This window comes from Camelus bactrianus, chromosome 6 (assembly GCF_048773025.1).
Source record: "Camelus bactrianus isolate YW-2024 breed Bactrian camel chromosome 6, ASM4877302v1, whole genome shotgun sequence".
Classification (NCBI taxonomy): Eukaryota; Metazoa; Chordata; class Mammalia; order Artiodactyla; family Camelidae; genus Camelus; species Camelus bactrianus.
In genome coordinates, this window is record NC_133544.1 from 31470035 (window position 1) to 31495753 (window position 25719).

The following is a 25719-nucleotide window of genomic DNA, read 5'->3' on the forward strand; positions in this document are numbered from 1 at the left end:
CTTCGGCCGGCCAGGCAGTGAGAGGAATTAATGCCCACATTGATGCCTCATTTGGGGCCCACCCAGGTGTGTCACCCTGTGGTTTATCTCATGGTGAGACTGACGCCAAGCAAAACCACAGATGGAAAATACGACAGGGCATTTGGCTGGTTGAACTGAGGTTTCAGACCCTGCTGGCTGGACGGTGCCCTGGTACAGCGAGCTGTTCAAGCTCATTTCATGCTTGTCTGGTAGTTGAGGGCTTTGGTGCTGCTGTTTTCCCTGGAAAAAGGGAGGAGCTGTGGGTCAGGGAAGAGCCGGGAGGAGATTAAAGGAAAAGGAAGAGGGAGGGAAGGCTTGAGGTTCATTCCTGCTCAGAGTCTTTGTACTTAGGAGGTAATACAGACCTACCTGGCAGACCAAGGGAGATTTGAGATGATCAGAGTTTTTGTTTGTTTGTTTTGCTTTGGGTTTTTTGGTTTTTGGTTTTTTTGCAAGAAGGAAAAAAAAAATAAGGAAAGTAGGGACAGCCAGGGCGGGCCCTCTAGTGCTGCCAGAGGGAGGGAGGGGGGTCAGAAGGCCCACAGGCTGGGGCTTCCCAGCCTCCATCTCTGGGGAGCGCTTCTCTGCTCCCCAGAGATGACTCACTCACTGCCCTCTCAGAATCCATTCTCAAAAAAGCATTCCTTTCCATAACGCTGACAAAGTACATTGGAGACCCAACTGAAAAAGAAACTTTAATTTCTATGACTAATCTTTGATAATGATGGGGCTATGAATATTTATTGAAAATACAGTGAAAACAAAATCCTGGCAAATGATTAAACACCAGTTCCTCAAGTGACAGCTTTTAAGAAAGCTTGATACACATCCGTAGCCAGCAACCCCTCTCGCACTGAGGGGGGCGTCAGGGCAGAGCGCGGAGAAGCTCAACGAGACTTCCAGTCCTGGGACATCAGCTGCCATTGGTGTCCACATCCCATCCCAACATAGTCCCCAACAGATATCAGCCTCATTTGTCTTAATATCCCAGCAAGTTTTATGACCAGCATTAGGAATGAGTGGAGCATTAAAGGTGACGGTAAACTTTTCCCTGCTGTGTGTATCTCATTCTTGGCGTGAACTGGTTTAGATCCAACCCCTGCGTGACCATCCCACCACCACTTTTTTTTTTTCTCACAACCATGCCTTTCTGTCTCTTTTCCATCTCCACCACCTGCCACTTCTCTTCTTACTCTCCCCTAATTCCACAAAATATTCTTATTTCGGTCACTGCCTGGATGAGATTACACCTCGGCAGAGAGAAGGTCATGGCCTGATGTGTTTGTTTCATAGTTCCAGAGTTAAGGCATGTGGTTTCCTGTGTCTTAAAATGATGAAGCGCCAGTGTTATTATGGGAAGAATCTAAAAAGTGCTTTGGGCACATTATTCATTTGAAGAATTTGGTGTCCAAGCAAAAGGCACTTGACCCTGGGGATGCCAGGACCACAAGATGATAGTCACGTCTCATGGATGCCCCAGTCACAGGACCCCCTTGCTCTGTCCTCTTAGAGTAAAACATTAAGGAGAAAAAATACAGACTGTATCATTTTTGAATACTAATAAGGGCCTGTCCTTGGTCAAGTGCAAAAAGCAGAACTTAGCATAACGCTGACCTCAGGATTTTTAGCAACCAAAAAGTTTAAGGAAGCTAACCGGTCAAAGAGATGAGCCAGAATGCTCACTGCAAAACTGGAGATAACAGTGGGGAAGACTTCACATGGGGTAACAAGAGATTTGCAGAGGAATAGTAAGTAGACAGTATTTTTGTTGAAACCATCAATGTGGAGAAACAAGAGGAAGATACAAAGCAAAGGATAGAATTTCGGTAAGTTTAGCACGAATCAGCAAACCAAATCTAGCTTGCCACCTGGATTTTTTTTTAACAGTTATTTTGATATATAATTCACATGCAAAACAATGCACTCACTTAAAGTGTACAATTCAATGTTTTTAGTATATTCACAGGGTTGTGCAACCATCACCAAAATCTAACTTGAGAACATTTTTATCTTGCATGAAAGAAATTTCATTAGCAGTCAATCCACATCCCTTATCTGTCTCCACCCCCTGCCCCCACCAACCTAAGCAACCACTAATCTACTTTCTGTCTATACATTTGCCTCTTCTGGACATTTCATACAACTGGAATCTTGTGATTTGTAGCTTTTTGTGCCTGGCTGCTTTCACTTAGCATGTGTAACTGTGTTTAATTATTTGTGGAACTGACAGATTCTTCAAAAATGACTGTGCAATTTTACTTTCTTGCCAGCAACGATTGAGGGTTACAATTTCTCCACATTCTCACCATCACGTGTTATTAGCTGACTTTTGATTCTAGCTCTCTTATTGGATATGAAGTGGTATATTTATTCTTGTGCTTTTGATCTGCATTTTCCTAATGACTAATGATGGGGATCCACTTTTCATGAGCTTATTGGCTATTTGTATAAACTCTCTGGAGAAATGTTTATCAAATTTTTTGCCCATTCTTAATTGGATTAATTTCTTTTTATTTTTGAGTTGTAAGAGTTTTTTATACAGTCGACCCTTGAACAACACGAGTTTGAACTGCACAGGACCACTTATACCTGTGTATAGTTTCACTAAATACATACCACAGTACTGCACAATCTGCAGTTGGTTGAATCCACAGATACAGAACTGTGGATATGAGGACTGACTGTTAAGTTATACATGGATTTTCGACTGTGCAGAGGATTGGTGCCCCTAACCCCTGCATTGTTCAGGGGTCAACTGTATATTCCAGATACAAGTCCCTTATCAGACATGAGATTTGCAAACATATTCTCTCATTCTGTGGGTTTTCTTTTCACTTTCCTGATAGTATCTTTTGAAGCATGAAGGTTTTAATTTTGATAATGTCTAATTTATCTATCTTTTTCTTTTGTTGCTCTTGCTTTGTTGTATCTAAGAATCTATTGCCAAATATGAGGTTTTACAGATTTATCCCTATGTTTTCTTCTAACAGTTTTGTAGTTTTTAGCTCTAACGTGTAGGCTTTATTCCATTTCAAGTTAATCTTTGTACACGGTGTGAGGTAAGGTATAGCTTCATTTTTTTGCATGTAGTTATCCAGTTGTCCCAGAACCATTTGTTTAAGACTCTTCGTTCCCCATTGAATGGTCTTGGTACCTTTGTAGAAAATCAGCTGACCCTCAGTTCTACCCCATTGATCTATTTGTCTGTCCTTATGCCAGTAGCACACTGTCTTGATTATTGCAGATTTGTTGTAAGTTTTGAAATCAGGAAGTATGAGTCCAGTTCTCTAACTTAGTTCTTTTTTCTCATGATTGTTTTGGTTCTTCTGGGTCTTTTGCATTCTCATGTGAATTTTAAGATCAGCCTGAAAATTTCTGCAAAAAAACAAACAAACAAAAAACTAGATGGATTTTGATAGACTGCATTGAATCTATAGATTAGTTTGAAAACTATAGCCATCTTAATAATATTAAGTCTTTCAGCTCATGAACAGGGACTCTTTCTATTTATTTAGGTCTTCTTAAAAACTTCTAACAATATTTTATAATTTTCAGTATACAAGTTGTATATTTTTAAAATAAATTTATTCCTTAGTATTTTTTTATTATGTTGTAAGTGAAACTGCTTTCAGAATACCATTACTAGTGTATATAAATACAATTTATTTTTGTACATTGATCTTTTAACCTACTGTACTTGTTTATTCTAATAGCTTTGAATAGATTCTTTAAGATAGACTAAATGTAAATGTCATGTCTGTTTGTAAAATATCATTTGCAAATAGAGCTAGTTTTACTTCTGCCTTTTCAGTCTGGATATTTTTTAGTTTTACTTCTGCCTTTTCAGTCTGGATATTTTTTACTTATTTTTTCTTGCTTAGCTGTCCTGGCTGAACCTACAGTGTGATACTGAATAGAAGGTGAGTGCAGATGTCCTACTCTTATCCCTGATATTAAGGGGGAAGCACTCTGTCTGTCACCATTAATGTGATATTAGTTGCGGTTTTTTTGTAGATATCCTTTATCAGATTAAGGAAGTTCCCTTCTGTTCCTAGTTGAGCATTTTCATCCCTACCACTTGTTTTTGTAAATAGAGTTTTGTTGGAACATGGTCAGAGTCATCCGTTTACGTATTTTCTGTGGCTGCTTTTGCCTTGTTAGTAACAGAGTTGAACAGTTGAGACAGAAACCATGTGACCCACAAAGCCTAAAATATTTGCTATCTAGTTCTTTATAGAAAAAGTTTAGTGACCACTAATTTAGAAGAAAGACAGCTGGGTTGGGGAGCAGGGAAGCATGCCAGCTGGGGAAAGAGCATGGAGGATATAAAATGGAAGAGAAAGGGGGGATAAGATTATGGAGGCTGAGAAAGCCTCGGCACGAGAGAGAGAAATCAATGAGCCACTATGGGACGTTCAGACCATGGCCTTGAAGGGAGTGAGGTCAGGAAAATGTAAAATGAGGAGAACCTTGAAGAAAAGAGCAGCCCCAGGAGGATGTGGAAATCACCCAGGGGGAGGTGATCGGGGCCTGGACTGGAAAGGGAAGGGGAGACTGAGTGCCCCTCCAAGAGCCCAGCAAGGTGGTGCTGGGAAAGAACCTGGGGAGGAGGCGAGGGTTCAAGTTTTGAGTCTTGACTCAGGTTTTCCCTTGGGAAATTCCCTTCATTAACTTGACCTTGACTCCATCATGAAGAAAAATGAGGACATTGAGCTCCATAACCAAGATGGTCTCCTCCACCTTTCCTTCCCACAATTCTATGCTCTAGTTTCAAGGGAAATGAGGAACAGTGTTTCCTACTCTTCCCTCTTCTCCTACCCTGGAAGGCAGGCTTGATATTTCCCCTCACGTCTTCATTTTCAGACTAACACACCCAACACCGCCCCTTTCAGCTACTTTCTATGTTTGGTTGGAAAGGTCATGCACGTGCTGACACGTGGTTCTCAAACGTTATCATGGAGCAGAACCCCCTGGAAAGCTTGTTGAAACACAGGTGGCTGAGCCGCACCCCCAGAGACTGAATTAGTAGGTCCAAGTCCCCAGGTGCTGACTGCTGCTGAGACCACCTTCAAAGACCACTGGGCTGAGGCAGACACACCTCCTCCTTACCTAAGTCATTGTTAAAATATGAGAGTCAGATATTCTCTCGTTCGCTCCGCCTTTGGCTGTCCAGCCCCATCCTCCCTCACCATTGTCCCATGTATGTAGGATTCCTGGACTTCTTCTTGATGTCTACCCAGGCCAGGAAATCTGCAGAGAGCCCCAGAGTTACGGCACTGCCTGAGACTGATTTCCCATGTAACGCTGGGTGAGTCACTTACCCGCCACTTACTATTTGGGAGATGAGAGCAGTTCCACAACACAGGATGCCACAAGCAGGTTGATCATCAAGGGTTCGCCAAGTGCCCCGGAGCGCTCCTGAAGAAGGACGGTACTATGAATAGCACAGGATTGAACGTGAAGGAACTGTGAGTGAAGAGTGTGCATGGAGCTCATAAAATCCCTCCCGACAAACATATAAGGTAGAAAAGCTGACATTTACAGCTATTTGGGAACAAGAATTGCATACTTCTGCTCTGAGGCATTAGCAGCATATATTTAAAGACATCTCTGAAAAACTTTATCACATTTTGCAACGATGGGCTGGAAAGAAGTCCATTCTTCTTTGGGAACAAGCCTCCTTTCCCAGCTGCTGGCTGGATTCACACCCCAAGGCTCCTCATTTCAGCTTCATTAGAGCACATCCCCACCCACAGGCACGTCCCAGCCACACTCCTCACCCTGCTCGGTGCTGGTCTCCCACCAGAGAGTCTCTGATTGTAGCACTTCAGTCTTATTCAGTCCTACAGATGCTTTAAGAAAGCATCAATTGTGTACTTACTGGGTAATAAATACCAGGCTAAGCACTCAACAGGTATTATCTCATCCAGTCCTTAAAACCCTGAGAGGTGGGCGTAGATCCTAATATTATCCCCATTTTATAGATGAGGAAACCAAGGTTTAGGGTAGATAAGCAATGTGTCCTTAGATACAACTGGTGAGGCAGGAACACTGGAAATCTGACACTCCCGGGCCCGGGCTCTTAACCACCCATTCTACTAAGCTGATGGGAAAGACAGAGAAGAGATAGATGAGAGAGACATAGACAGAGAGAGAGAGGTGATAGACTGACTTATGGGTTACAGCGTGAGAAATTTAACCTCCAGCAATAAAGTCATGCAGAGCCCTTGCTCACTTCCTGTCATGGGCGTCACCTTTCCTCGGCTACTAAATGGTAACTCCATGAGGGCAGTGATGGTGTCTTGTCATCCCTGTGTCCCCTAGTCTAGTTCCATGTTGGGCACACAGTAAGAGCAAGAAAATATTTAGTGACTGTCAGAGAAGCCAAAATACCCTATCAAAAGAAGATACTTTCCCAGCTACTTATCTGATGGTTATGAAGACCTCTACAGGTTCATGGGTCAGAAGTCAAAACCCACACCAACTATATATACAGATTTACTATCAGGAGCTGCTAACTAGAAAGAAAGTTGTTATCTAGGCATCTGAAAGAATAATGAGAGAATTCCATGAGGTAGCCACTGCAGAGAGCACCCCCAACCCCGACCCAGGTGCCTCACTGGCTGGAATGACCTGGTAGGAAGGAGAAGCCAGCATGAAGTCAATAAGAAGCACGTCCCTTCTGCCTCCTTCAGCATCGCAGCCTCCCTGTAGCGCCCCCTATAGAAAAGCCTAATGGAGAGCCGTCTGGCAAAGCAGAGATGTGCTTTGCAGTCTCAGCTCCAGTATCACAAGATATCAGAGAGAAGGATGGGTTAGGAGTGCGAGACAATCACTTAAGAGCTGGAACAGCTCGTTATAGTGGTGGTTAGGGAGTGCACGCTTTTAACGTTTGCTAAAACAAGAAGTTAATTGGGGTATTTCTCTTAGCCTATAATTGTTAGTCTATACCTTTCCTTTCCCTTTAGCATCTCTTCCCAGTGGTGACTCAGAAGCAACTATTCTGTAAAGTTTGCCAGGTGAGCCCTACAGAGACTGGCTGTTTGCATCCAGACTCGATGCAAACAATTCCAGCAGCTGCCAAAAGGAAGCCATGGAGCCTTGAGTTATGAATTAGCTCTTTTTCAGGAACCACTCACAGAGAGATTTAAGCAATCTCCTCCGAACTGAAGTTGTTGTTTTTTTCCCCTACAACATCAGAACTCTAGTAAAACAACCATGTTGGGTATTTAGCCTCTGTACTCACTAACAAAAAATTCTGTTTGATTCTGCTGTTGAGGACTCTTGCTTACAACAGGCACAATGTGTGAAGAGGTAAATTACAGGTGCCATGTAGATGGAGCCCACCCTCTTCCCGTATGCGATACAAGTCTTATCTAGAGGTTTCTTGATCCCGAGTCCCTGAGTCCAGGCTTTTGTGCATGTAGTTTCTTCATTCTGTTCTCCAAAACGTTTCTGGTTTTTGCCCTAGTTCATTCCTGCCTCTCTCCTCCATCCAACTCAACTGTGAAAATCAATGTGTCTTTTATATCAGGTCCTACTTTTGTTTAAAGTAAACTACATCCTCAGCCCTGGAAAACACAGTCTTCCTGCTGCTTGTTCTTTGCTTTATTCTACGTTTTCTTTTTTAAATTTCTGTCTCCAGCATTGTTTGATGTGCTCACACAATGTTTTTCACCACATACCTCCCTATTTCACACTGGGTGTCCAGCCAATGCTTTCAACAAGCTTTCCTACCTCAGGGTATTACACGCCAGGCTATAAATAACATCATTTGCATAGGATACACTGGGGCTGACACAGGGTGGAGCCAAAAATCCAAAAAGAAAATATACCTTGGAGAGCTTTTCATCACTGAGAGGGAAGCCCTGACCCAAATGAAGCCTGGATTCCTCTAGGATGATAACGTGTATGCAAGAGGCTGTTTGCATAAGACTTAAAAAAAAAAAATAACCAAGACAGACTGTGTGGGAGCTTTCCTTTGTTATATTGCAAAGCCAGTTTAAGCAATAAAATATGTGGTCATCACATAGAGGCATACACTGTGTGTGGCATCATGCAGGCTGTTTGCGCTTCTAGGGTCTGATCTGAATGATTAAGAAACAGGAGATGGGATGCTCCCCAAAGGGATGCTGGGAAGAACAGAACAATTTGTTCAGTACACTTTCAACAGGCAAGAATTTTTTTTTTTTTAGATGAAACTAAATGCTGCTGAGGCTGTAGTAAGATGTGTACGGATTGGCATATAATATCACAGGTTCTGATGAACAGTTTGGAACTGTGTATCAAGAGACTTAAAAGTGTGTTAACACACTTTGTTCCAGTTATTCCAACTTCATGAATCTATGCTAGGAAACAATCAGCAATGTTATCAAAGATTAATGTAAAAGAATGTTTTTGAAAATGCTACTTATTACAGTAAAAATATGATAAATAATCTAAATATAGAAAAGTTCAGATAGACCATGGCACATTCAGAAGCTGGAATATTATTTGGTCCTTAAAAGTCATATTATGGAGGAAAATTTAGTAATGTAAAAAGGTATGAGTGATGTAATAATACATTTAAAAAGCAGCAGAACCCAGTACTGTATATGTGGTTTGAGCCTGATGTTGCAAGAAATGAATATAATTTATATAACATATATACCTGTGTGTGTACCTCCCAAATGTTTGATGGAGTTTTTACTCTCTTGTTAAGCTCCATTGTAATTTGAAAATTATTTTTTAAATGAGGAAAAAGTTTGTTTCAGAAATGTGTCTAAATTATCTCATAACAGAAAATGAGACTAGCATATTTATTGTATTCTTTCAAAATACGATTTTAGTTGAGTTAGCAAGAACAATTTTCACAGTCAGCTTTCCATTGCTTTCCTGATGCATAAAGTCCACTGACTTTTGAACTTTAAAGGCATCTCCATTTTTCTTTTGTTCTGAAGCTGATGGATTATGACCAGATAAAGTTCCAGCGTCAGCAGCCAGGACTGCCTGCTGGGAGTTGGCTGTAAATTGGACTGTCCTGAGACACACCTCAGAAATGTTTGCAAACGATGAGAAAGAACTGATTTAACTTTTGAGAATTGAAGGATGAAATTATGTGCAAGAAAACACATTCCTTTTGAAGAAAATTACTTTTTAAAAAAACACATAAAAGCTATTATGTTTTTCTCTCACGTCTTTTAGAGGAAATGGCTGTTTGGAGATTTACCAGCTCTTTCTTTCTTTCTATCCAGAAATGTTTCTGGTTTGAGGTGGATGGAAAGAAGGAGTTATTTTCTAAGAAGTTATTTAAATATTTTCATAGCTACGGTGTGGTGTACTTTATTTTTCCAGAACTCTTCTATGTATGTCATCTCACGTGATCATCAAAACAATCTAATGAGGTAGTCAGAACAGGTATTATGTTCCCAAATTGGGGAAATTAAATACAGAAGAATGATGACATTTGTCCAAAGACTCCAAAGCTTGTCTCTGAAGATCTGTAATCTGTTGTTACCTAAGTCATCTACTCAGTCCCTGGGCCAACCAGTATTATACTCAGAACCTACACCCCAGGAGGACTCCGTTTAAGATCTGATATGCCTGAGTGCACATCCAAAGCGCTGAGCCTTCTCCCTGACCCACAGCAAGAACCACCCTCGTCACCTGAGCTGGATTGAACCCCACCTTCCCTGGGACTCCTGCAGCCTACCTATGCTAGACTGGTTCTCTTCCCTGAGGACTGGTCTGCACCCCATTTGGCTTGGAGTCTCTCAGCTCTGAACCTCCCTACCTGTCAGAAATACACACACACACACACACACACACACACACAAAATCATGACCCCCAGTGCCTCCACCATTCAGATGCTGGTTTATTTGGAAGCTGAGTCCCAGCAGCTGGTTACCAGGTCACAGATCCATTTAGCTGCCAGAGCTATAACAGATTCAAGCTATGTGTCCAGATTCCTTCAGCCTGGTTCCTTCCTCTCTCCTTTCCTTCCTTCCTTCTTTCTGGTTGTTGTTTTGTTGTCCTTGAACCTCAGGCGCCTTCCCTCAAGGCACATTGTTATCATTTGTCCAGTTTATTGATGGAGCCAGTCTTATTCTCAAAGCCACTCCCGTTGTCCTCCCCAACAAGGCAAACTATGATGTGTCTAAGTATGTCTTCCTACTTATAAGTGGTATAACAAGATGTAAGTTGTTGTTTTATATGCATATATTTTTGGCATCATAGATCTCATTCTGTTCACTACTTTTTTCACACCGTATGTTTTTATGATCTATTTACATAAATAGCTAGGTGTTCATCAAATCCAGTGCTTCTAGCTTCTGCACCCACAGGTATAAACCCATGACAATTATTCATCCTCTTCCACACTCAACACTACCTAATTGCCAAGAAAAGCGGACATGCACAGAGCCCACTCTGCCCTTTCTCATCACTGAACTCCTCATTCTGCCTAGTACACACCTATATAAAGCCAGAGCTCTCCTAGGAAATTTGCATGCTAAAGTATGCAAAGGTTCTGTCCAAAAATGACCACCAGACAACATGGCCCTAAATTTCTCCTGTCTCCCAGTCCTTACTAGGACAAGTTTAGTTCTGCATGTGTCCCCAGGTGGCATGTTAGACTCTGTGTGAGTTTATAACAGGGATCAGCAAAATTTTCTGTAAAGGGCCAGATGATAAATATTTCAGCCTTTTGCAACTATTCAATTATGTCATTTTAGCATGAAAGCAGCCAGAAGCAATATACAAACAAATAGGTGGGGTAGTTTCAATAAAACTTTATAAACAGAGGGAGTAAGCTAGATTTGACTCTGAGCTGGATTTGGCTGGGAATCAGCTTTAGCCATGGACTATAGTTTGCCAGCCCTGTTTTATAGCCAATGGTTTCATGGGAGAGAAACAGAAGTGATTACTTCTGGAATCCTAGTTGTTTTACTGCCATATTACTTGCCTGAAATTATTAGATTGCCTACTGGTGAGAGGCTGAGATTATAAAACTCTTTCCTTTGCGTGCTTTCTTTCCTTGATTTCCTCAAACACTGATCTATCTGTGGCTTATAATATACCTTTGATAAAAGCTTGGCGAATGGAAAAAATTAATACATACAAACATTTAAGTTTGGTCCTAATGGTCACTGGAGGCCTTTATCCTTAGCAGGAAACTGTTACCTGCTCAGACACAGCCCACCCCCGGGAAAGGCGGCTACCAGTGATGAGCTACTGAAACACATTTCTCAGATAAAGGGCAGAGTGCAATGTGTACTTTTAAAATTGCAATATTTGGATTAAGCCACTTTAATCCCCTTTCAGGCACAACATGTTTGAAGTAGAAAAGAAAGGAGGAGAGAGAAGATGGGGGGAGGATTCTAAATCCATGGCAGAAAGATAAGTCTGTTTGATGAATTTTCATTTCCAGTGTATTCATTCAGCAAATATTTATTTTAATTAACATTTTTTTAAATTGAAAAGGTAATACATTCATATGGTAAGAAATTTCAAGTAGAGGTAATGAAAGAGAAATCTTCCTCTTATCTGAGACCCTCTATGAAACACCAAATTCTTCCAGAAACATTCACAGAATTGACAAGCCTATAAGAAAAAGTTTCTTAAAAGATGCACGTAGTTCAGCATCTTGCTTTTTTCATTTTGTTCCATGTCCTGGATTTAAATCTACCATTTTACTGTCTGTTTTCTAGTTGCCCTGCCTCTTCTATGTTCACTTTCCTCTTCTTTTTTGCTCTCTTTAGGATTAATCAAGATATTTGTTTGTTTGTTTTTAACCACTTCCATGCCCTGTCCTACTAATTTGTTAGTTACGTAACCTATAACTCTTTATTTTTTTAGGCAGTTCCCTATAGATGCTGCCTTAATTCCAAGGACACTTGTGATTACCTTGGGCACACCCAGATAATCCAGGATAATCTCCCCAACTCAAAGTCATTAAGTTTTACACATTAATTACATGTGTAAAGTCCCTTTTGCCATGTAACATATTTACACATTCTGAGGATTAGTCGTGGACATCTTTGTGTGAAGGCATTTCTCTCCCTACTATACCTAGTAATTCAAGGATGCCTGCACCCTTGAACTGTGTATTATTCTATTTCCCCATTTATTTATTTATTTATTTACTTCCAGGAGTAGGAACTCAGAGATATTTGTTTTAGTCTGTGGATTATAACCTAACTCTATCATGGTATATTTTGTTGCTCAAATTGTCCCAAATTTAGCCACTGATTGTTTCTTCAGTTGGGTTCCTGGGTCATCTTGATACATCTCTATACTTTTTCAAGCATTTGGGGGTTTTTTTCCCCTGGTATCACAAGATAGTCCAAGCTCGTTTTGAATTTTCTGTCCAAAGCCTGCTTTCATCATTTTTCCCATGGAGCATTGGTTCCTTTATTAGAGAAACCAGAAACAGGAAATTAGGTGTGCTTATTACTATGGGGACCTTCTTAGCACACAGCTGGGATGAAACTACACATCCACACACATCTGTTTCTTTCCATGTCTGTGTATCTGTGTATGTATGTATGTATGTGTGTATATATATATATGTATATGTATATATTAAAAACTATGAATTCATGCTAATCCCTCTGATTCTAATCCAACGCCACAAGGCTGATTCTAGTATTTCTCCTTTCCTTATTTATAGCTTCTTTCTCCAATAGTGAGAAACCTGGTTCTTATTATCAACACTTATTTATTCAATCCTGGTATAAACTGGGTCCAGAATTGCTAACCCAGGCCCCTATGAGAAACAAGTTCACCAACCTGAGTACAGTACCTGTGAGCAATTCTTTTTGTCTTTAGTCTTATAGAATCCAGTCAACAGAACTCTTTTCCAAAGTTATGTAAATTGGGTCTTCCCCATTTTCTTCAGCGCTTTTCATTTTTAAACAGTTAGGCTCATTTGTTATAATTTGTATTCCAATTTTGAGTCTACTTACATCTGGTTGCTTTTAATTATTTGTATATAGTTTGTGGTTTGTGTAAAAGAGCCTGAGTCTAAGTCAAGGCTGTATGAAAAGATGTACTCAGAGATGTCACACCCTCCTCATCCATTACCACATTCCCACTCCCTTCCCACCCTTTCCCCCCTACCTCCTTAAATCAGTCAGTCTCATTTATCCTTCATGAATTTCTTTTGCACAAATAAGCAGATATATGTCTGTTCTTTATACCCCTTCTTTCTTATATGAAGAATAACATACTAAAATAATCTTTTCTCGTTGCTTTCTCTCAAACAATGTATCTTAGAAATCATTCCAAATCAGTTTTTATAAGTCTTCTTCATCCTTTTATATGGCTGTTTAGTACTCCATTTTGTAGATGTGCTGTAGTTTATTCAACCACTCTTCTATGTATAAGCACTTAGGTTGTTTCCAGTATTTTGCAGTTATAAACAATGCTATAAGAAATAAACTTGTGCATATGCATTTTTGTCTCATTTGGGGAATATCTTCAGGTGAAGTTCCTAGAATTAGGATTGCTGAGCCAAAAGTAAGTGCATATGTTGTTTCATTAAGTATTGCCAAATATCTCTCCAAAAAGATTAATATAATTTTTTAGTATTCTGTGTGACAAAATGGGAAGTATACAGAAAGCACTTTTGCTGCATGCCAAAATATAATACCAGCCCTGAAAAAAGCACTTGTATAAATATTTAAGTTGTGAGCTAAACTATCCACATATTTCATGGAATACCAGTTTTTATTAAAAAAAAAAAAACTGACATACCAAAAATGTTTATTCAGACTTTGGAATTTGGCAGATACTTCCTCAAACATTAACAAATTGAGCCTGGGGAAAAAATTTCGGTATTTGTTGCCAGTGATAAAATCTGAGGTTTCCAGCAAAAATTAGAATTTTTGAAAGCTTGTACCCACCACTGTGAGTTTCCCAACATTTAAAGAATCTTTGGATAAGACTGGTGGTGATATTTACTAATGTGATTTTTTGATACTGCATAATGAAATGTATCAATATTTATAAAATCTGCATAACTCAGTGAACCAACATATTCTAAATAGCCAATGCATGCTGCTATAAAATTGTACATGGGTAAAAAAATCCACTCAGAGAGCAAGGTAGACCAAAGGATATAGTTTCACACCCCATGTGGCAAACAACCTTTAAGAAACTACCATTTATCAAGTTCTGGTGTAATACTGAGGAAGAATAGCCACAATTATTTACAAAAGCTATTAAATTACACCTCCTTTTATCAACTGCATTTTTACATGAGGCCAGATTTTCTTTATATACTTCAGCCAAATCAAGATATCACAACAGACTGAATGAAGAAGCACAGATAAGAATTCAACTGCCTTCTTTTAAATAGGTATTAAATACATGTAAAATAATGTCATTCCTCATTTTTTTTATTTTGTAAAGTACAGTTTCTTTTGAGAAACTATTTTACTTACATTAACATGGGATGGTTTCATTAATATGATTTTTGTTTGTTTTGTTGTGCTTAAATGTAGATAACATAAAATTTGCAATTTTAACAATTTTTAAGCATGTGATTCAGTGGCACTGGTTATATCACTGAAACAGAAGATCTGAACCCGTTAAACAGTAACTCCCCCACAGCTGGGTCATATGTGGTAATTCTCTGGTTAGCTTTTGGAGGTATTATTATTCTTTTTTTGAATTAAGAGACAAATTTTTGTTTAATTTCCACTTTAATTTCTAATGCAATAAACATTGATAGATATAACCCACATAGACAAAAGATATTTGCGGTGCTCAGCCATTTTTACTGGTTAAAGGGGTCAAGAGACCAAGAACTTTTGAGAAGCACTGCTACATAGCAAGGAAAGTTAGCAAATTATAGTTTTGCCAGCAACATGGCTGAATTTCACAAATATAATGTTCAGTGAAGTGCTTCTAATAAAGTTCAAACAGCCAAAATAAAACTGTATCATTTCCAGATGCATATGTAGATGGTAAAACCCTGAAGGAAAGGCTAGATGGGATTACACAAAATCAGAACAGTGATTGCCTCCAGCAATAAGGGAGGACGCAGTCAGGCAAAGAAGGATTTGGGGCTTCTAACAATATTTGATTTTATTACCTGGGTGATGATTATATAGGGTGTTCATTTTGCCAAAAGCTATTCTTTACTTTTTTGTTTTGTATATTTTTCCATGTGTATGTGCTCACAATTTAAAATAAAAAGAAAATGACTTGGAGAATAGCAACACTCAAGGTAGGCAACAACCCAGAAGGGAGATAACAATGCCTGAAGTTGAGTTATTTCAGTGGTAATGGAGAAAAAAGCAGAGGGAATGGAATTATCAAGACTGGCTTTGACCATCACTCTTATACACCTTAAGGCTCTATAACAAGTAAAAACTGGGGAGCTGACTCCAAAAAAGAGACGGAGATACGGCAAGTAAGTCAGCAACCAATAATGTCCGCCATACTAAACATACCACCATAATTTCCTCTGCACCATCCTCTCTTCACTGAACTCAATTTATTTCCTTGACTGCATGTCAATATCTAAAAATTAATGAATTTGCTTATTTACTTGGTTTTTGTACCTCATGATGGAATGTAAGCTCCTTGGCATCTTGGCTTACATCTCCCTTCATCTCAACAAGCCCTCCACACTAACACAGTGCTAGCACCCATCACACCTCGGAGACGCTCATAGATCCTAAGCATGTTCACTCCTGGAGACCCCATTCCTCTCCATGCCACATCAAAGGTGTTAAAGTGTGCTTATTAGCCACATTTCATGTAAGTGTTTTTTTTTTTTTTTTTTTGGAAGATTTGTGTGATCTTCACAATTTTTACACTTTTGAGCTTTCTTTGTAAAAGGCTTTGAAGTAGACCAAAAAAAAAAGAACGATTGTGGTATATCTTCAGTGGAAATCTACATGTTGTCTAAAGCACATCCTCCCAGATGATCTGATTTATGGGGTTTGCACCCTTATTGTCTTTGACTCTATAAATCATAGACACCTGATAGCAATGCAAATCATTCTAGTCTGTAAACATGAAAATATATTTTGTCCAGTAGAGAGACAACTGATTTCCCTTCCTCCATCACTGTGTAAAAAAGCCAGTTCTGCATTTATTTGTAAATTCAAGTAAATGCCTAGACAAGTCGCTTTGTAATCTCTTTTGAATTAGACATAATGTCTTACTGGTTTTCTTATTAATTAATGAGTTAAATAACACTATTGACGTGTTCATTTTATATTTGTATGAGAATCATGCTTTTATCTTTTTAAAAATATTATTCTTTATCGGCTTTAGAGATCCTCCACCAATGTGCCCAGTGGAGTCACCTGACGGAGCAAGAGAAATTGTACTGCCAGAGATGTGCACCCCATGGGCAGCCGAAACCCAGGTATGCCAGTTCCTGACACAGAGGTGAAACTGACATAGCAATAGAACCTTGTTGACTCTCAGTTTATCTGTTGTTTTTTGTTCTCCCCCTCCCAATTTTGTATGTTGTTCTGTTTCATTTTTTTTGTTTTGTTTATGGTTGGGAAGTGATTCTCCAATGGTGGTGGCAATGACTAGGAATTTATTTGGTTTTATAAATTGATTATATAATGATCTCTGTAAATGGATTAATAAATCATAGAAATCTATTTTCTGTTAAGACAAGAAACGACAGAGAATCTGGTTGTTAAGTCTTATTTGTTTGTCTATTTGTCTATTTTGAGCTCAAAAAATTTGGCACCCACCAGGAAAGAGAGCAGCTCTTTTATTTCTGGACCAGTAGTGAGTGTGTTTTGTGCCTCTTACGTCTCTCAACCTGTGGCTAAAATTGTAGAACTGAAGCTTTAAGCTCTCTTTGTGTCTGTATATCTATGTGTCTGTAATTCAGTCCTTTACTTCTTATAAAGTGTGAAATGTTTTCCTTCCTTGAGAGGGTATTAATCAATTAGATGATCGAGTATCTTAAAGAAGCTCTATTCTTATTGACTTACAGAGATAAATAAGTGCTTACATAAATCAAATATTCCTAAAATTTAATAAAATGAGGCTTAAAATTTCTAATGCTTTAAATGTGCTACCCTGAAAAAAATTCTTCAGAAACTAACTCAGAAACATTTTAAGAATCCAAGTTCACATAATTAAGGTAAATCTTTGGCAAATGTGACTGGTTTGATATGTTTGGTTTAATAGAACAGTTGTGCCTTCTCTGAATTATATCAGATGCCAAGTTACTAACCAAATAAACTAACAATTACTCTTACATAATATACATTTGTATTCAAGATTTTCATAACTTCAATTTAAGAATAATTATGCTTTGTGGCATGCTCGCTTAAAGATAATTTATGAGATTTCTGTGTAGCTTAAAACCTTGAACTGGTATTATATTGAGTTAATTATTGAATAGTCATTAAATATCTAGATAATTTCTAAGAAAGCTAGAATATTGAAACATAATTATATGCTCTAGAAGGGCTATATCTATGGGTCATGGTAATAATGAACATGATCATTTTTGCTACTAAGAACATGTAAAAAAGAAGGCTTCTGTGTGGGGTTATAGAAAAGTATATTCATGAAATTTTCTAGTCTGCTGTAACACTGGTGTATGGCAAAGTTTTCAATTATCCACATCCACACTCACTTTCCTTTATGAATGAAAATTACTTTGGTAAAAAGTTATAATTAATATAAGTGGTTGCAGCTATACTTGAGAGCAATTGTGACAGAGAACTCCAACTGCATGTATGTTTTGTTTTTCAAAGAAAAAGAATAGTTTTATCCTAAGGCAGCAGTCCTCAGTTTTGCTGGTCTTCAGATCATTGCTCTCTTAGGATTTGTTTAGGACCCCAAGGGGCTTCTGTGTATACAGGTTATAATTAAAGTCATGCTAGAAATTAAAACTTGGAATTTTTAAAATACTGGTCTATTATTTAACTTGAGGGTAGTGGTATTAGGTAGTTTAGACAGAAATGAGCACTGGGCAGGGGGAGAGGAAGGGGAAGGAACAACCCAGAACACAAGGAACCTGCGCTGTCAATTAACCAGAGCACAGGGAACCTGAGCTGTTAATTAACCAGAGCACAGGGAATCAATCAGTTAATCAGCCAGTCAATCAATTAATTAATCAATTACAAAGCCAGGATATAAAAACAGGAGGAAGGAGAGAGCGGGGCCATGTTTCCCCTCTTGGATTGCCCCGCTCCCAATTCTCGGGAGTGTACTATCTTTCAGTATTTTTTTAGTATCACTAATAAAATTTTGCTTATCACTTTTTTTTCCTGTCTCTTGTCAAAAATCTCTTTTTCGAGTGACAAAGAACTGAGATGATTCTTATTTTCCTTTTCCCAGTAACAGTAGTAATAAACAAATGGCATGTTTACATAAACAGCATCTTAGAATCATAAGAAAATTAATTTTGATCTTGTGGATCCTCTGAGATCTGTCCTAATGCAAAGTGTCCATTTGTTCTACAATATGAAACAGGATAATGAAAAAAAACTCAGAATATGAATTCTATTTGCCGTTGTTGATAAAAACTGAGTCTGAAAAGAAGCTACGAAATGTGTTAAAATCTTAGCAAAGCTCACTTTATTTTAATGAGTTTGCTTCCCTGGTTTACAGATGAGTAACTTTGTTCACAATATAAATGATGATTCTCTACTTTCTGTGTAAATTGCCTAGAGAGAAAAGATCCTGAGTCTTATCAGAGTAATTTTCTGTGTTTTATGTGGACTTTATTACATCCTTGATTATTTTTTTAAAAAAGTACAAAGTTTCCTCATTTGTAAAACAAGTAAGGTTCTTGGCAATTACACTTCCATCAATGTGTATTTTTACATATTTTATTGTCACTTTGATTAAATAGGTCATCAAATATTGTTTCTCAGGAATCCATGAACCTATGTCTGAACTCCTTTGACAATTTTTTTTAAATTGTGCCTTCCCAAAATAGAATCCTAAATATAGGAAAAAACAAAACTGTTAGGATATTTTTTATACCTAAAACCATCTTTAAGATTTCCTAGAGAGCCCCTGGAAAAACTCACAAAGTTTTTTCTTCTACTTTGTAAAGAGAGAAATACTAGAAATAATTAGGTTTGTTTGATATGTGACTATTGTAAGAGTTTCACGGGAAGAACTGTCAGGAAAGACACTCAGCCTAATCTAGGTTAAATCTTTATAAGTAAAATTGTATTAAAATAAATGCTTCAGAAAGTGTATGGTTTATGGGAAGTCCCCGGAAATTTGTCAGTATTCTTGCTTTCTATAATATGCTTTCACCTTAGGGAAGACACTGATTAAAACTCTTAAGAAATAGTTCCTTTCAAGTTTTCCTATATTTTATTAGTGCCCTGGAGATGCTTTACCTGATGATATTAAGCCACAGCATATGGTATTATTAGTCATAAATTCAGTTATTATTTGAAACACTTTCTTATCCAAAACCTTACTTCTTTAATTTGAATCTAGAGGCTTCTAGGCCAATGGTTCTTTGTTGGAAATATATATGAAAGTTATCTATGGAGTATGGACATACAAATGGGAATATAAGTACCCATTTATGTATTTTGTAAAAATATAAAATAAGATCCAGACTTATAGACTCTCTTTACTTGATATTCTTGGTCTATTATGTGTATTATGTCTCAGGATTATTAATTATAGGTTACAGCTCAAGATTTTTTCTTTATAGATTATATTCATACATTTGTATAAACCAAATGTAACATTCACTAACTTCTTTGGAGATAAGTTTATAATCAATATCCCTAGTGATGTTTTGTCTAAATTTTTAAAATTTCTTAATTAGCTATGTCTTGCATGGCATCAGACCTTTTATGTTTTAAAATTATCATTAATAAATTAAGCACAGCTCTTCTAAGTGTCTGTTATCTACAGATGGTTTCTGTTTTATTCTGATGCTTCCCTGAAGTGATGCTATAAGATACAGGCCAGAATTTATGCATTGAATAAAGAAGGATAGTCTCAGTCTCGTTGAAAAGGATTTTACCAGGTACTTCAAACCATTGACATTTCGAAGAACAGCAACTTGGGTAGTATTGTGAGGTGAACATCCCTTAGACAACTCTCCGACAGTACCAGTGGGCTGAGTCCAGATTGCCAGAACTCTTTTCCAGTTGAGAAGCAGACAGCTTCATGCAACTGCTAACCCAAGATCTAGCAGAACACAAATTAATTATAGGACTGAATAAACTGATGAGGAAAAATTTCTTGTGGTTTTCTGGAATATTATTGATTTTTAAAAATTATTCCATTTTCTGGATCTATAAAAAGACATTTCTCTTTCCTCTTATACTTCTATAACCCAATTTATAATTTGGTAAAGTCTGCTTTTGTACACTGAAATTAAACATGTTTTATTTTCTGATTCTCACTGGGTCTGCAGAACTCAGAAACACTTACAGAAACTCCTCGCTTCTCACGGCAATGGAGTTATTTCATAGTTTCCATAAGAATCAGTCTTTCTTTCTATCAGGATATAACTGGACCAACTGATTGTCCAATGAAGGACTTATGCAAAGTGTTATGTTTGAAGATTGTGCCCATTTAATCACATATGACCACTATTTTGTTCTAGGCAACAAAGCTTAGCTGTATTTATAGAGCTAATAATGCCTACAAAACCCTCCCAGGAAAGCTGGTCCGGTTCCTGGCTGGCAGGGTCCCAGCCTTTCAGATGATGGGTAAGGTTACTTCCTAGCAGATCAAGTACTATAGACTATTTGAGGGCCTTAAGGAGAGAGGAATTCACCTAAATTCCTCAGACCTGTGGCTGAACTCTGGTGGAGAGAGTTTTCTTGTCTCAAGACAGTAAATTAGAGGCTTTTAAAGTACAGGCTTTTAAATCCGTCTGAGATTCCTTATAAAAACTCCCAGAAGGAAGTTAATTTTGTGGCATTAGTAGTTGCTCAGTACCGTATAGCTCAAGATTTGCAAAGCAGACTTAAAGAGGCCTGTGTATTAAGTGAACACCCTCACTGCATTTATGTAAAGAATCAGGCCAAATCTATTTGAGGTCAGCCTTATTTTGTGATCAAGAATAATCTTTCTTTGAAATTCTATAAACACAAGGGAAAGGAGAAAGACTGTCAGAAAAAATTGTGAAAGACTTTGAAATGTACCAAAAAGCCTCCCCCAAATGACTGCATGTACTCATTGGCAATCTATATGTTATCTAGAGCACACCATTCTGGCTTATCTGATTCTGCGGGATTTAAAACTTTTATTGTCTTTGAGCTATTTTATGATTTTGTTGTTGTTTTTTTTTTAATGATAACAATGCAAATAATTATTGTCTATACACATGCAAATTAATTCTGTCTGGGGGAGAAACAATTGAGCCCTTCCTCTCCTCCACTGTGGAAGAAGCCAGTTTTGCATTTACTTGTAAATTCATTTCATGACCTACATGTGTCTCTGCTCTTTGAATTCTCCTTTGAACCAGTTATGACATCTTACTGACTTCCTCATTAATTAATAAGTTAAATCAAATATTTGATGCATATTCACTTTGTATATTTATGTGACAGTCATGATTTTATTTTTTAAAATTTTATCCTTTAACATATTAAATTCTTCATGTTGTTCTTGTGGTGTAAACTCTATTATATTTATTGCCTATATATAACTATAAAAGAGTTGAATTGTTAACAGTTGATTGGTATAATGTCAGTTTAGTAGGCATTCAATTAAGCATTAATTAATTTTGAATCTATGGGAAGTTACTTCTTTTCCTGGAGCTAATAATTTTATCATTTTAGGTGTTAAATATTCTTGTAGGCACTTGAAGAGCTCTTAAGCCCTAGGCACTCTGCTAATGGGGTAAAATCAATAAAATCTCTGTGTAGTCACTCAATAAATATTTGTTGAATGACTAAATGAGTGAATTGCAATAATAGCTACCATTTTGGTGGCATGTCTCATGTGCCACATACTAATACATATCCTAGAAATAGGGACTACAACAGGATAAGCAAATTAGGCAGGGGAGTTGCTGGAATAATAATAATGGTCATTATTATTATCATTATTATTTCTATTCGATAGGTGAGGTACGGGCTAAATGAGGGTGAATACCTTGCCTGTGGTTGCACAGTTCTAAGTGCCAGGAGTAATACTGAACCCGGGTCTGACTTCAGAGTCCATGCCATTTCTACTGCCCGGGATGTGGTACTGGGTCTTCTGCCTGCTCTCCTGGAGGAATCCCATCAAGATGATTCAAACCTTCCCCTTTGGTTCTTCAACCCTGGAGCCCCATCATCCTTGCATTGGCTAAGGAGACATCTTACTAGAAAGCACAGTGCTCCTGGGCATTGGATTTCAGTTCTGCCAGACCTGGCCCTGCCGGAAGCTATGAACTCTTGAGCAAGTTACTCAATCTCTCCATTAAAATAGGAGTATGAATAATGTCTAGCCCTAAGCGTCGTTGTGAAGAAACAGGAGATAATGCATGCAGTGGTCTTGGCACCGTTCCTGGCACAGAGTAAGTGCTCAATAAGTGGTCGTCATGGTAACAGCTGCCCCAGATTTCTGCTCCTCTGTGGCTCAGATGTCCTCCCTGAACCTCAGCAATCAGAGCGGTAGGGAGGGAGAAGGAGGGATTGGTGGTGGGAAGACACAATTTGCATAGGCATTTACATATTAAGAAAACTCTTTTTATTTCACAATGGAACAAGTCTTTTGAAGCAAAGCTGTACAGTCTAGTGACAATTTAAACAAATTCAAATTGGAAAGTTACAAGGGAGATTACAGAAGGAAATAGGAGGACTCCAGCCTTAATGGATTGAAATCCCAGAGGCCCTGAGCCAAGCCAGCTCCAAAATCAGCCTTGGCTCCTGCTTGTGCTGAACAGGAATCCTTCCCCAGGCTCCACAGGAGCTGAAATGAGGGCAGAGTGGAGATCATGGTGCATGAGGGCCTGATCGACTTTAAGCCATAAACTCGTCTGGATCCCCATCTCTGTTCCCAAGGAAGTTATATGTCAGTAAATGGAATAAACCTGTATAGGGCTCGTGTTGGTGAGCCTGTCTCTCATGGGGGCCAAGTCCTGAAATAAATCTCAGCATTCGCAGCCACCTGACTTCAGTGGCTTTGTCTCAGCTGCCTTGTCTGCGTCCAGGGCGGCTCTGGGTCGGTGTTGACTTCCTAAGGTGGGGAAGCTGGCAACAGTGGGACAAGCACGGAAACTAGAAGGTAGTTCACTCCCCACTGAGTGCGTGGGATCGTGACCAGGGTCATCATCACGCTGGCCTTGTACTTAGTAATCGCCTCTAAAAACAGCTCGAGACTGTGCAGAGAGAGCTGGGGAGACAGAGAGATGATGTCCCACAGGTGTAGAGCAGGATGGCCCATCACAGCCACCCATCGCAGCAGCAGCGTGGCCTGGAGCAGGGGCCAGAGCTTCATGTGCTCGCAGCAGAACAGGGTTCCCACCCCGCTCTGTCACTTGCCAGCAGAGTGACTTCATTTACTCATGTTCTCTAAGCCTCAGTTTCTTCATCTTTAAATTAAGGGTAAGCTTTTTTTTTTCTCCTAATTTTGTTTTTTATTGAACTGTATTTGATTTACAATGTTAGTTTCAGGTGTACAGCAAAATGATTCAATTACACATATACATACATATTTTTTTCAGATGCTTTTCCACTATATGTTATTACAAGAAACTGAATATAGTTCCCTGTGCTATACAGTAGGTCCTGGTTGTTTAGCTATTTTATACATAGCAATGTGTATAATTAGGAGTTTGGGATTAGATTAAGGGTAAATTATAAATATCCCATAAGGTTGTTATGAGGATTAAATGAGGTAAGCAAATGGGGATTAAACACACTTGTCTCCCAGGATGTTTTGAGATGAAATGAGATGATATTCGAAAACCCCAGGCCGTAATTGACAGCTGGGATGGTCTGAGGGACGGCAGTAAGTCGTCCGCTTTCCCCTCCATGATCTGAGCCAGCTGAGCTCTAGAAGTAGATGTCAGAAAAATGGAGATCAAAACATTAGCTTTGCAGCCAGTAGAGACAGATCACACCTGCAGCCAGATGGGCGTCCTCACATTCTACCTGAGGATCCACAGGGACAGGCAGTGTCCCTCAGTGCCGTTCCCTCCTGGGGAGTGTAGCTCCTGTTTCTTTATGGAAGCATGAGGATGGGGAGTTAAGTCCTTCTAAGGGTAATGCACGGAGCTATAGCATGAACTTTCCTAATCCAGACCCTAACCTTTTAACGTGTGGTCCTGAAACATTTCCATCACTCACCTATGTTAACATCTTAGCAGGGAAAGTCTTCACCAATCAGCTTTAAGAGACTCACAGTGCTCTGGGCCAAGGATTCCCGAGTGATCAATTTCTCTGCCCCAAACTTAAACCACATCCAGACTTTCTCTTTTCATCCGCAATCCTGCAAACATCGCATTCATGTCTGAAGTACACTCTTAGGTTTTCTCTCCTAATCCACCATTCCTGACGACCAAGTGCGATACAAAGGGAATGATGGAAACCACAGTCAAGAAGACCCAGCCTCCTTAATTTTCTTCAATAGGTGCTGAAGTCCCAGCTGTAAGCCTGGCATTGGGCCAGGCCTAGGCGCCTTCTGGTCCAGAAGGCAAAACTCCTGTCAATTAGAACTTTCTATTTAATACTAGGTTATTTCAAATCTTCTAGACTTTCTTCAAAATGCTGATGAGCATATGAGCTCACACACACTCACACTCATACACACAACACACACACACACACACCCTTCTTAAAACTCTTTGGTAATTTTTCCATTGCTCTTAAATCTAGATCCAAATCCTTAACGTGGTCTATAAGATCCAGCAGGTTCTGCCACCACGTTGTCTAATTCTGATACGGAGCATGACTCTGTGGGTCCTCCTCCAACCCCTGCCTCTTGTTTGTAGAAAAGCTGAAGTCTCCCAGGCCTCCCTAAATCATAGAAGATCAGGCTCAAGCAGTTGATTAGGACAAGCCTGAAGGAGATGGCAAAGATTCTGACCATCTGTCTCAACAATTAAGTGAGATTATTCCATCATTTCCCTTCAAAACTTCAAGGTTGAACAGAATCTTTGGAGATGGTTTTTGTTTTGTTTTGTTGTTTTGTTTTTTTAGGGGGTGACACTGGATCCACCAGATTGCAGGCATTCTGATTGAAAGTAACTTTTCTTTTTGTTACCAAGGCTGTTGCCCCCAGGATCATACCCCTGCCCCTCCCTCGAATAGAAATCAATTACTCTTATCTAAGTCTCAGGAGGCAGCTGCAGAGAAACAAGAACTGGTTAGAACCAACATCCAGGATGGTGGCAGATTTGACTTCCAATGGACCTTGAGCCTCATTATATGCTCATTATAATCTATTAACATGCTAAATGACACACCCACCAGCACCAAGACAGTTGACAACTGCCATTACAGCAACTAGAAAAGCCCATACAAGGACTGAAAAGCCTGTATAAGGATCGACCGGCTCCATCACACTAGAAGGAGGACATGCTGGCAGAAGCTTCCCATAAAAGTCCACGTGGCCCAAACCAGTGGAGCTGTCTTTACTGGCCATCTTGGCTGCTGGCTCCCCACTCAAGCACTTTCCTTTCCTTCTCTCTGCTCGAGCACGCCCCTCCCATTTCCCCTTCTGAGCAATAAAACAGCTATTCACTTCATCCCTCTGCCTCTGCTGCTTGAATTCTTTCACAGCTGGCAGCAAGGACCCACACT

General features: G+C 39.0%; 1 long non-coding RNA gene across 2 annotated transcripts; it reads left to right on the forward strand.

Annotated features, from left to right (window-relative positions):
* The first annotated feature begins 1705 nt into the window (after positions 1 to 1705).
* LOC105074681 (uncharacterized) lies at positions 1706 to 23082 on the forward strand. Of its 2 annotated transcripts, none has more exons than XR_835811.3 (3): positions 1706 to 1847; positions 16292 to 16385; positions 22055 to 23082. It is a non-coding gene; the product is annotated as an uncharacterized LOC105074681 (long non-coding RNA). The 2 variants fall into 2 exon arrangements; XR_012507490.1 differs by lacking the exon at positions 1706 to 1847 and adding an exon at positions 11361 to 15233.
* Positions 23083 to 25719: the final 2637 nt, after the last annotated feature.